We start from the raw sequence: 13413 nt of genomic DNA on the forward strand, positions 1-13413 counted from the left end.
TCATTATTACCTGCTTTCATAAATTACCTGTGGTAGACTATTTTATTTTTAATACTGTACATAAAGCATAAAAACAACTACAATGTTATTTTTGAATATTTTAATTGCTAAGCATGCACTTTTGTGTAATGAGAGCATTCATCCCTTCAGCTGATCACTGTTACCAGCCCGGTTCTCCTTTCTGCCAGGACATTTCCTAACAGGTGACAAGTCTCTCTGTTTTGTGGAAGAAAAGAGTGACCAGAAGACCAGTGTGGACTTGAAGTGGGATGCAGTCAAATAAATAACAACCCAGTTCAAAACCTGAATATCTGTCTCAGAGGGAGGAAAACACAGTGTGCTACAATTTCACAGCACCGAGAAAAGTAAATATTCGGATCAATCGTGCTATCATTCTATGCCAGTATACTTCTACCATCACATCAGGGAAAAGCATGCATGGACCGATGCTTGCAGAGATGATACTTAGCTTGCATGATTGTGTATTTCAGACTATGTGGTTAATCTAAGGGAAAATTTCTCTTCCCAACACAGTCTTTCTGATACAGTGTAGGTAAGCAGTACAACAGCCATGTTTCAGGTCCAGACCTGTAAAACACATTGTCATTTCTGAGATTCTACAGATGTTTACAGTCTGTATTTGAGAAAAGCTTATAAATACGCATCTGATAGAAACTTTCACATAAAGTCCCAGCTAATTGAGAAGGAAGTTGTGAATCAACAGTAAGACACAATGTGGAGCAAAGCCTTGTCGCAAATGAGCAAGTTGTGATGTGGGCATGTTAGTATCTGCCCTCTTTTAAAGAGCATAGAAAAGAAAGGTATTCTATCTGTAGGCAAAGTTTCTGATGCAAAGAAGATACAATCTCATTTATTTATGATCTGCTTAGAAGACCTGACACCGCTGGTGAGAACTGTAAGTTGAACAGATTGAGCCATCTGTTTCTACAGCAACACAAAGTAATTACTCACATCTCTGGAACACAGGGTAAACCTGACATATTGATTTTTTTTATTTTTATTTTTTTTTCTCTCTGCTCTAAATTCTTTACTTAATAATTTACCTTCAAGAGGGTGACATACTAATTCACAGCTCAGATGGAAAATAAGGGCTGGTGAGGTCCTCACATCGAACTGTTTATTCATAAACTCTTTTCACTTGGACATTACCCACAAGCTAACATTTTTCCCAGTGCTTCATTATTTTGAACTGGTCTACAAACTTTAGTCAACCCCCACATTTCTCACCAAGTATTCACCAAAGCTTTTGTTTCCAGCACAACTATTCATAATGCCTTATTCATCCTGTGACCTCAGTAACATGTTATGGTTGTTTTTCTCTGTAACTGGATGACTTGAAAACCCACAAAGATCTCTCAAGATGGCTGCAGGAACACTTCCACTGAAAGTACTCGTGCATGTCAGAGCATGTCATTGCAGAGGTGCAGCTGGATGGATGTTTATGGCTTGTCCCTATTTCACAAACACTATAGTAAACAAAATGTCAAGCCAAACACAAAGACCAGCAAGTACAGTCCAGGGGTGTTATTAAAAAATACATTCCCAAAGCCCTTTGAATCATTCTTGCAGGTTCCCTTGAGAAAAGCACAGAGAGAAACTCATCACTGTTTCGCTAATATTCAGGACCTGTACTGTACAGTTTTGTTCTTCTTATGCCCTAGAGAGAAAAAGGGATGTGGCTGAAAAGACCTTCAGCTAGATACATTTCCCCAGGAAACATTCACAGCCTCTGAGAAGGGTGCATCAGCCACAGCAGTCTCAGCAGGTGCCAAGGGGCAGTGTCACTGCCAGCACAAAGTCCTCCTCTGCCCTCCCTTTCCTCGGGAATTCAGTGGTGGATGAGACCTTGCATTATCCTTGGGAATTAAACTGAGCATTCACTATAGCATTTCAGGGAGAGAAGAAAAGGGTGGGGGGGAGAGGGGGTGGTAAGTCTCCTCTAATACCCAGTACCCAAATCTAAATGCAGAGGGCATGTGCCAACAACTTCAAGACCAGCAGACAGCAGTATCCTGGTGACCAATACTGCCCTGATCAGAACCCTGCTGGGAGCAGCACCCATCTAAGCTGTGCAACTGGCGGCTGTCTGGAAGCTTTGTTCTTGTTTTGTCACTCTGGCTCTGATAAACTGAGTCACAGCAGTCCCCGGATAACCTTTGGGAGACAGATTGCTCCTTGCTCCAAGGGCCCTGCCTCACCTCACCTGAGCTCCAGCTTTTGTAGCTGATATAGAAGTAAGACATCAGATCAACCTGCCACTCCCTTTGCCACTGCAGTTACCTTCATTGTATTAAGTGAGCAGTAACTTTTGGCCCATTAACGATTGCTGGTGTTATTGCTGAAACTCAAAAGTCCTAAACAACTGCAGAAGCCCTAGCCAGGCAAATACCCTCCCCTGTCCCAGTTAGCTGGTGCAGGGAGGAGACAGGTTCTCTGTATCCCTCCCAAACCTTAATGTTATCTTTGCTTTTAACTGACCACGCCTGAGGTCAATAACAAGAAAGCTATTCCTTTCTTAGGTCTCAAAAGAAACTGTCATAGGAGCTTGCTGTCATTTTGTGTGCTAGCCTATCTGGATCCACCCGTAATTAAGATGTCTAAGGAAAACAGAAAATCACAGAATCATGGGGGCTTGGAATTGACCAGAGACCACCTAGTCCAACTCCCAGCTAAAGCAGGTTCCCTACAGTAGATCACACAGGAAAGCATCCAAGTAGGTTTTGAATATCTCCAGGGAAGGAGACCCCACAGCCTTTCTGAGCAGCTTGTTCCAGTGCTCTGCCAGCCTCACAGTAAAGTTTTTTCTCATGTTTGGGTGGAACTTCATGCATTCTAGTTCATGCCTATTACCCTAAGCTTGTCACCAGGCAGCACAGTTTCAAACTGTTAGTCTCTCTTGACAAGATAAAAAGCATTCTTTGCTGGATTAATTCTCCTGCACTCATAATTTATTAGCTATTTGCATTTCTGCATCATGAGTAAGCATTTCCCACAGCCCCACTGTCTCATCCTCATCAGAATTCTGTTTCCAAATCAATTTTCACACTCCAAAGTACTGTTGTGTCACCTCCCAGAAATCATCCCCAGTGTGGGCTGAGCCAAGCAGCTCTGAATGAGAGAGAATGAAGCAATTTAGCCACAAGTACTCTGAAGTCTTTCCTCTTAGCTAGTGGATCAAATGAATGCTTAAACCCTTCCAATAATTTTCCTTCATTTATAAAAGCATGCTACTTGCAAGGTAGCTGGAGAGAAACTAATGAAAAGTCCACACCAACAGCTTGGCTCTAATAGAAAGACAAATTTTTAGAGGTAGGAAAAAACCAAAATGAAATTGTCTTTTCAATCCATACTAACAGGCTGATCTTAAGCCACTGAATTTTCTGCCATTAACATTTTAAGAATCCTTGGCACAAAGATGCAATGGCTCTACCAGCATATTAAGAGCTATGAGAGTATGTATTTTTTCTTCTTTTTCCCTATGGAATGGATTTGTAATTGAAAATTATAGCAGCCAGGCATTTGAATAACAGTATCTCAGATAACAAATTGATGCATCTCTAAAGCTTCAAAGGATATTAAGAACAGGATGTCTTTCAAGATCCATGCAACTGTCTGCCATTCCTGCACACAGACAATCTGTGGAGGAGCTGTTTGTAGGGCTCAGTGGTATATCAAAGACGAAAATAAGCAGGATAAAAAACTTTTGTAACCAAATTAAATTTCCAGTGTCGTCTGAATAATAAAAATGATAGAAGATAGGATTTGGTTATATATCTTTGGTCTGTTAGAATCATTTGGTCTCATCATGGTTTTTTTTCCCCTTCTGAATTTTAGTGTTGGTACAGAATGCCAAACTAGCACTGTAAAGTTGCAACCTGAATCCAAGGCATACCTATTGAACATTGCCACTGACTCACTGTCTGCCATGGGCAAGTGTCTGTTTTGCTTCATGAGGTGAACAGGGGAGTAATAATTCTCAGCCTTATGAAGAACTCCCAGGAAAAAAAAAAAAAAAAAAAAAAAAAGCCTAATTCTATAGCTACAATCTCTTACCTGCCTCCCTCTCAGCTTGGTCATGCTAGCAAAGCAAAGCACGTGAGTCCTTTAGGAAACAGAGTTTCCCTGCCCACCATCTATTTAAATAAAGTGTTTGAACCTACACCCATCCCTTCCTGACACTGGGTTAATCATTGAGCCACTTAGCAGGTGCATCTCTTTAACACCCCCAATAATACACTATTGCAGGTGGCTGGAGGTAGGCTGAAGTCTGATTGCAGTTAAATACATACAGAGAGAAAGAGATAGTGGAAAAAAACCTTGGAGAAAAATATATTCGTTGTTATTTCATGAGTTTTCTTAACATGAGCTTAACAAAGAAGGAAGAGGCTGAGGGCTATGGAGGGCAATAGGTGGGCTGAGGATGCTCACAGCTGAAAGACAGGATTGTGGCTGGCTCCATGGTCTTAACATGTTCCAGTGCTCTTGAGGCTTGTCAGGTGCCAGGCTCAGTCAGCTTCCTTGCAGATCTGTTGCTTTACTTTTCAGAGCAATATGATTCCATACATCTAACATGAGAGTAAGTGTCATGGGATGTTGTTAACTTTTTATAGCTTCTTATAGAGATAGCAAGGTCTTAACAACTTCCTTTGCTGGCTTTCTTCCTGGCAATAGATAGAAGCAGGAGCTGCCAGAGCTCCCTGTCTCTGGGAAGCGCAGGACCAAAACCATGGGCAGCATGAGGTCAGTGCTTGCCGTCAGCAGGTGATTGAGCTGCCAGTGCCCACAGCACTGCCAACGCCAAGGCAGCAAGTGCTTTGGATATCACGGGAAAACAGACACTAAAATCAGATGGGTTTCCTGTGTGATTCAGCTTTTGTTTTTAATATAGTATGTCATCCACTTGTTTACAGCAATCTAGACCTAGTCTGGAGAAACCAACAAGTGATTTCCAAAGAGCTAACGCATTCCATCACAGGTCACCGTCCTATGCTCAGATTATACATCATGACCTCTAACAGTCGTGCAGGTGTGTGGAAACACCTCGTTTCTCAGTTTGCTTGTCTCAGGCAGTGCTGTAAAGGTAAACGCATATGGCAGTAAGAAAGAATTGGGAGGTATTGACGCAACGTGATCAGACTCAGTTGCAATACTGTAATTTCGCAATGAGGCATAAGGTTTTGAAGAAATTCCAGCCTCCAGACTTCCTGTAAGGCAGCCATGCACAGCTGCAGGTCGGACTGCAAAAGCAGAACTAAGGACGGCCACTCAGCACGGTGCATACGGGGGGACAGCAGTGCGGAAGAGACAGGCGAAGAGATTCAGAGGGGCAGCGCACCGAGGTTATTTATTGACGGAGGCTGAACGAAAACAACCTCAGGACAAGGGGAAGAGCACCATCTGGTGGAGAATAAGCCCAAACCGAAAGCAGCGGCTCTGATCTTCACAATCACCTTCTTGCAAAGGATGAAGGAATACTATAGTCTCCAGCTCTTCACTCCCAAGTTATTTTTCAACAGGATCAGATCTGCCTCATTTGGCATATGCTGTCTGTGCAACCCATCACATAAGGGCCATGCTTGTTAAAACAATTAATTTCTTGAAAAGGGAAAATCAGAAGGAGTGTCTTTATAAGGAGCAAGACCAAGAGATCCGCACCTGACCACATCCACAGAACCTGTATTGTTGTTCAAACTGCTGTTTCCACATCAAATACAGTTAAAATTGGCTGGTGGGGTCTCAGATTCTTTTCTTCCATCTGATCTGAACAGTGTCTCACTGCTGCACACTAATGGAGCACATAAGAAATCAAGCAAAGAATCATGTAATTCAGTGGGAAATTATTTAAGTTTGTGTAAAGGTTTTTGGGTTTTTTTTTTTCCCCTTTTCCTCACCTTGCTAATGAAATAAGATACAAGATTCAAGAGAGACCAGGAAATAGCTAAGGATTGGAAGGGGACAATTAATATTCCTCTGGGAATGTCACAGACGCCACACAGAAAATTTATGGGCAAATACAGAGCTTATGATGTTTGTCTTTGATGACTGCTGCTGCTTTTTAGTGTTGAATGTGATGATAAATGTTAAGGTTATCCAACACTGGACATACAATATCACATCTTTGTGCAAATACAGTCATCAAAACTGCATTAACAGCTGAAATAAATACATGCTTGGCCAAGCTATCTCACTGTCTTGCCTTAACTGTTTACCATGCTGGGAACCACTTACACAATAGCTCAATTGCACAAGGAAACAAATGTGCACACAACAGATACCTGCATTCTTTTGAAGTCTGCCTTGCAGTCCATCATAGGGAGGTTTCTTTCGCACTATTGCTTCACTACTGAATCAAAATCTGTTCTTTATTCTTTTAACTGATGGAACATGAAAATCACTTCATTGGATGGAATAGTCCCATAACTTCAGTGCTATCCAAGACACTTTCTGCCCCAGAAGGTGTTTGAGAAACCTGTAGATGTGGCACTGAGGGATGTGGTTTAATGGTACTGTGGTGATATGTTGATGGCTGATCATCTTAGCTGTATTTTCCAACCTTAATGATTCTATGATTGTTTGCTTTAAGAAATGCTTATCTATCTCAATATTGTCACCTAGCTTTGAGCTTCTCACACTTGAACCAAGCAGTTCCTTACAGTATGATTTGATCAAGAATGCTATTTCCAGTAATACGTGTTCAACGTAGTCAGTGTCTTTTCAAAAAGAACTGCAATTTTTAAAATTATTTTTCTTTTACAAAAGGGAAAATTCTGTTGGAAAAAAATGCTGCCCTATCAGATTCCTCACCAGCACTGCATGCAAACACTTATCAGAAAATGCAACGCCTAGTATCTTAAAAAAAGATCTCCTAACCCCTGGATCTTTCTTCTTAAAGAGGAGCCATAAAGAGGGGGTTTAGCCCATAAGCCACATTCCTCACTGACAGCACCTACCTGCTTGGGAAGGCAGTATATGCCTGCCCACGTAGTCTCTGCTTTGTCCACCAAACAACAACTGCAAATTCTACAGAGAAATTTCCAGCATGAGTCATGAACTTAGGCCTGGACCCGCTACTAAGGGAAGCATGGACTCTCAGGAGCTATTTTATCAACCCAGCCTGCTTATTGTTTCAGCCTGCATTTTGGTTTGTATTTATGAAATTTGACTTTAAACAACCTCTTTTCCCCCCACTCTGCTGCCACACAAAAAAGTTTCATAAGTTAAAAATCAACTCTGTCCTGACTAAAAACTACAAAGACTGTGAGATTTGTGTGTAACCACCTTATGGTCTAGGAACTACTTCCTAGCCACATGTTTTATTGGACATCTTTTGCTTGAAATAAATTTGATAATTTGGTTTCCCAGTGACTGATGACATGCAATTCCTTCCTCAGTTGTGTTTTTAGTCTTGTTTGTGGGTTTTATTGCTGTCTTCTGTTGTTTTCCTAATGAGCTAACAAGAAGGATGGTTGCAAAACAATCATACATATCCTAGATATTGTTACTGCAGGCAGCCAACTGATTCTCTTTGTAAGTGATTGATATAGATACATAATAGATTCCAGAACAGAGTTCCGCTTTGTGACATACTCAATGCAAACGTATATATCCTGAACCTAAAACCCAATGGAAACATATTCAAACTGAAAAGTACACAGCAGCACCTGGAGCTCTAGAATACTTCAAAGGAGCTTAAGTGAGCAAAAAGTAGTTTGCCATTGAAAAGTCTCCATCTTTTATTCTTGTTTTGTAAGTTAGTCTTAGCAGGATTTGTTTAACCCATGCAAGCAAATTGTACTATACAAAAATGGTTTACGCTGAGGTTTTCAGCATTCTCCTCTAAATATCTTTACCTATGGGTTGCTTCTGTATCCCTTCTGGAATAATACTGCAGTGTGAGATGATACATTCAAGTGCTACCTATCTTCCTATATATAGATGCATGGCTATATATAGCCATGGTTTTAATTTTTCTGGAAATCACACTCTGAAATTTACTTCATCAGATACTTTGGTGAGGGAGGACTGCTATCAGTTTTAGCACTGAAGAGTTCTTCCAGACAAACCAGATGAATAAAGGCACTGTTCCTCTTTGAAAACTGAAATGACTATTAGAAATCCACACAATGATGGCTCCCGAAGAGATAATGTTCACAGGTTTATATGAGAAAAAGAAATAGCACAAAGAATTACATGATAAAACAGGGAAGCAAGAAGGTTGAATAGTTCTTGTGTCTGTAAAGCTTTCGTTACTGATCACAGGAAAAGCACTGTCTGATGACAGGTGTATCCTCATCCCAAAAGCTGTGTCTAACCTACAGGACCACTAATGCTGTTCTCAGGCAGGCTCTGAGATGAGCCAAAGTTGAAGCTTGGAAAACACCACCACAAACTTCAACAGCAAAAGTCAACATAGACACTTTGCTCATTTTCTATGCACACACAAGATCAATTCCCCTTTGCTCCCCATGTCTGCCCTCCCCAGGCATCTCACTTGCAGCTCTTCCATCACAGAAACGTACAGAGACACATTACAAGCAAATGTTCTCAAAGCATGACAACCGATTACTATCTGGCTTGGCCTTGGTACAGCCTGAGCATGTTAAGACCCGAAAATATTTCAAGGTTGTAAATGGAACTGGATATAAAGTAAGGACATGCCTTCTAAACTTCCTTGCTAAAAGTTGGAGACCTGTAAGTCAACAGAATGGAAAACTAATAGGAGTAGTCACAGGAGGTGTGTACCATGTTGTGATCCTAGCCGAGGCCATTACATGCCAAAAAATACAGCAATAATTACAGAAAGTAAGATGAGATTTGCTAGCTCACAGTTCAGCTTCCTGACTGATCTTTACTTATCCAGGAAAATGGAAGTGAAATGGTTAAGTTAATGTGTATATGCTGAAGCATGTTAAACTCCTAATCCAGTGCTCTCACATAGACCTATATCACTATAGCTTAATCCTAAAGAGTCAGTAAGAAAACTACGTTCAACTTTCAGTCTAGCAAGAACGATCTGTCCTGCTCTACCTTTCAGTTCATCAGCCACCATATTTTTTGCAATGCTGTGGTCACATAGTTGCATTCTGATCCTTCTAGATCACACCTGACAAGACCAGATCGAACCTGGTGACTAATTGGACTAGAGATGGCCAAATGTGTGATTGCTATTGGCAAACACTGACCTAGCACTGGGACAGACCTGCAGTTTCTGGGGTTTCCAGGCAGGTCTTGTTATGTCTCCTGTCACTGTTTTCTCTTCTTCCTTATGTCTGCACATGAATGGTTCCACAGCCCCTGATCCTTTTCCTATCCTCCCTCTCCTCTTTAACCAAAAACAGTTCTCAGGCTCCATTTCTAAAGACAATGTCCTTATTACCGAGCAGTGCCTCACAGATTGAGCTAATTTGATTTTCTGCATTATTTCTCAGTCCTAAAACACTGTGATTATCAACCTTCACTTCTTATCCTCATCTCCTTCGGAGCTGCGTGTGACAGTAAGCATTTGCTATATTTCACAGAGTGTCCAGCCAAGTCTCAGCAAAATAATCCCTTAAATTCATTAAAGTTTCAAAGTATCTTCATGGAGAAGAAACAACAGGAAGAGAAAAACAACTGACCAATTTTAAAACAACTTATTTAAAGTAGTTTTATATGGAATCAATTGTAGAATATGTTCCTGGTCTGATGCTGGGGGATAAAATAAAAAATAAAAAAAATAATTTAAAAAAAAAGAGTAAACCTGCAGAACTTCTAGTTTAGAACTCTTAACAAAAAGATAAACTAACACTATGTTCAAGAACAGAAATATGCTACCGAAAGAGAGACAAAGGATTTGCTTAACATCAAAATTCACTGCCCAGCCCCTAAGCTAAGGCAAGGGCTGGCTTCACAGCTGCATTTGCAAAACCCTGAGCAGCACCACAGTGCTAATCTTTCAAGGATGTTTCTCTGGTTGCAGTAGTGGCCAGAAAGCCAGATTCCCACCTGTCCATTGTAAAGTGGAGCATGTAAACTCAGCACATTAACACTTCCTCTGATCCACTCCCTGTCCTGCACACAAAGCTCTGCAGCTTGCCCAATCCTGCAGTCTTTCCTCCAGCACTTGCTAACATAACATTCACAGTTTTCCCCCCTCTATTTCCCCAAGTTCAAATGTAAATTTAGACTTGTAACAATGAAAGGAAGCCCAAATGCCCCTTCCCCAAAGTCTCTTCACTGACCATCCAGACAAGGCACATAGCATTTCAGGAAGCCTGAAGGGTTAAAGATTGTTCTTTGTACACAACAATGTACCATTTGTTCACTAATCCTTCAAGCTTAATTCCTGAAATGTCAAAAGCATTTCTCCAGCCAACAACATCAGCAGCATTAGGCTTTCTGTTCTGCCCAAAGTGCCTGTAAAACAACAGACAGAAGTTTTCATTTCTTTCTGGAAGCCACCTAAGTAAGCGTTAGTTTCATCTGGCTGTGGCACCGATTGCTTACAAGGTCATTTGAAGGAGACATTCAACACGCTGAAGCACTAAAAGAGGATCAGGTGGTCCTTGCAAATAGTGACAGAAACACACTGCACTTCTGTACAGAAAGACACACTGCTACACCTGTTTTCAGGGCTGAACTGAAACAAAAGTTCAGATGCACATATTTCTCCAAAGAAATACGAGGCAGGACAGGAAGTCAAGCAGAGGTCCTTGTTGCTAGCTGCTTCCTTTAGTCCCTGGGCTCTGCTTCAAGACACAATTTGCTGTGGCCCATGGGACCTCTGCACCCCTCTGATATTCCAGACCACAGCTTGAAAGGACTTTTGAAGCAGTGCTCTCCTCTATGAAAACATCATGTAATATTATTGGCAAAACAGTTTAGGCAGAAGAAACTCCTCCCATGGAAAGAGCCCTTCTCCTGTGACCCACCACCTAGAAAACCTCATTTGAGCAGAAGCAGGATTTCAATCAAGATTGCTGCATATTTTTCTGTGTACCAGTGAAGATTATAAATCTACAGAAACCCAACTTGCTACTTGGTTAGTCCTGTCCACCTACATGTCTCCACAGCAGCATGGCATCTTGCAGGATTCAATCATTCTCACAACCAAATTTCCTAGCTAAATTTGTCACGAGTACTTTTATGATTCCTGTGCCTCAGGTCACCAACAACCCTTCATAAGGTTAGATTAGCATCAAAGGAATTTACCCTTCTCTCACCCAGGAAAGAATTCATTTAGCTGGAACTGTGTACAGCTATTTTGTTGAGAGATGCCCACCTTTGCAAAAATATAAGCCTGCTGCCTTTGCAGGCAGTGACAAAGACGTGCACAGGTGTGTAGCAAGAGGTTACTTTAATGTGCCTTTGAGTTTCAAGGATTAAGAAACAGGCTCAAACAGTTTTTGAAGTTTCATCTTTCATTGAATCCTCTAATCCCTCCAAGCTTGGCACCGTTTCTCATTCATTTGTTTATATTTTAATCTAAAGTTTCTCACTTGAGAACCACATTGACCTTCTGATTAAACCTGAGGCTGTGAGTGATAGTGCAGCTGGGAGTTTTGTTCCAGCTCTTCCAGCTGCTTCTCATGACTCACAAGGAGAGCAGGGAGCCTGCACACCAGGGCTGCACAAGGCTAATCACATCCATGGCAGCTGATTTTAGCTTTGCAGGTTGTGTATCTGGACCTGAATGCTCATGAGCAAAGCAGTCACAGAAAATGAAGGATCTGACACTGAAGGATCAACACCTGAGCAAACGCTCTTCGTGTGGGCTAAATAATAGCTACATCAGATTGCCATGCTTGGAGGTAACAGCAGAAGGTCAGGGTCTGACCCACAAGAGCTGTTTTAAAGGCTCTATTCCTTGGTTGGCTTCAATGAGTAGTAGTGTGTGAAAACACTCAGGTGTGGAAAAGACTCAGCTTCGCTGCTGCTACTTTAATAGGATGTATCAAGATGTATCTTAGAAATGAGGATGACCAGCTGTGACCCCTAAAAAGAAGCAATGTCTACAGTGGGGCTTTTGGTGGAATTTGTTGCTACAGGAGGTTGTCTCAAGGCTAAAGGGGCATCTTCAGCAGCTGCAGCAGCATGATAAATTATGCAAAGAAAGACAGCAATAAGTGCTGTTGAACCTTATGGCTCTTAGCATCAACTGATTACTTGCGGGGAAAAAAAAAATCCCCTCTTAATTCCAAGTGTTGTGAGAATCATCTGGGTGCTTTCTGCAGGGCTTCCCCTTCACAAGGTATATTTACTGCCCTTCACCTGCTTTGTTCTGCTGTGGTAGATTCAGGATAAGAGATGTGACCTATACAAGGCTCTTTTGTGCCATGTTTTGCTTCCTTGTACTTGCCTGTAAAAATTACTCATAATTTAATCATGAAGCACCTTCCATTCAGAAACTTCACTAAGTGACTGCCAAAAAAATCATACAGATACCACACTGCCCAAAAGAGAAGAGCTCAGATGTTACTAAAAAGATACCCAAAATCCTCGTTTCTGATGACTATATTTTCCAGCCATCAAAATGCCAGGCTCCCAGCGCAACACCTAGCTTCAGTAGGAATTAGGGAATCACCCTTCCTTACACACCATGCTGGAGGAATCCAAGTTCACCAGCATCCCTAGAAAACTGCTTTCAGAGAAGAATTTAGCCAAGCCTGCTGCAGGGTGAACTGCCTTTCAGTCCTGTGCTCCATCCACTCATTCCAGGATGCAGAATCTGACACTCTCCCCCTGACCAAAGGCCCCACATTTCTCATTGCTTATGAGTCAGCCATGCTGTATCCCACTGTTCATTTATTCAGTCTAGCTGAGGGGATTACAAACAGCATGCACTAATTCATTAAGCTACAATAATTCCCTGAGCCAAAGCATAAGGATTGCTTTGCAGCCCTATACTTATGGCAACGACCTTCAATAAAGGAGAAACCTTAAGCTAACAAAGCCACAGATTCTACAAGGTGTGAAGACAGGTATAACTTTTCATATATACCTAAAGCACAGTTCTCTTGAATGAGATTCTTTTAGGTTCTTGTAAATAAGAAAGGAAAATTGTCCCCACCTTAAAAACGATTGAATATATTGTCCAAAGACATAGAGAGACTTGTTAAGAAAAGGGATCTACTGTGTATGAGCATGCCTTCAAAACAACCTTCCTTACTTACTACAGTTAAAGATTAAAACACTTTCCAGAGAGCATCCAATGGGGAATACACATGCAATAGTTCCCAGATGAGAAATTATTTGAGATCCTGAGGCATGATCACTTTCAGTGCAGACCTCCACATGAACACTGAGCACTGAGACTTTTCAGAGAAAGAGATATTTTCTTCCCTCACCTTGCAGAAGCTTTATGGACCCTGTTAACAAGTGAAAGGTATTTTAAAAGGGTGATTATTTTTATAG

The sequence above is a fragment of the Coturnix japonica genome, chromosome 5 (assembly GCF_054131305.1).
Source record: "Coturnix japonica strain WE chromosome 5, WE-NBRP24, whole genome shotgun sequence".
Lineage (NCBI taxonomy): Eukaryota > Metazoa > Chordata > Aves > Galliformes > Phasianidae > Coturnix > Coturnix japonica.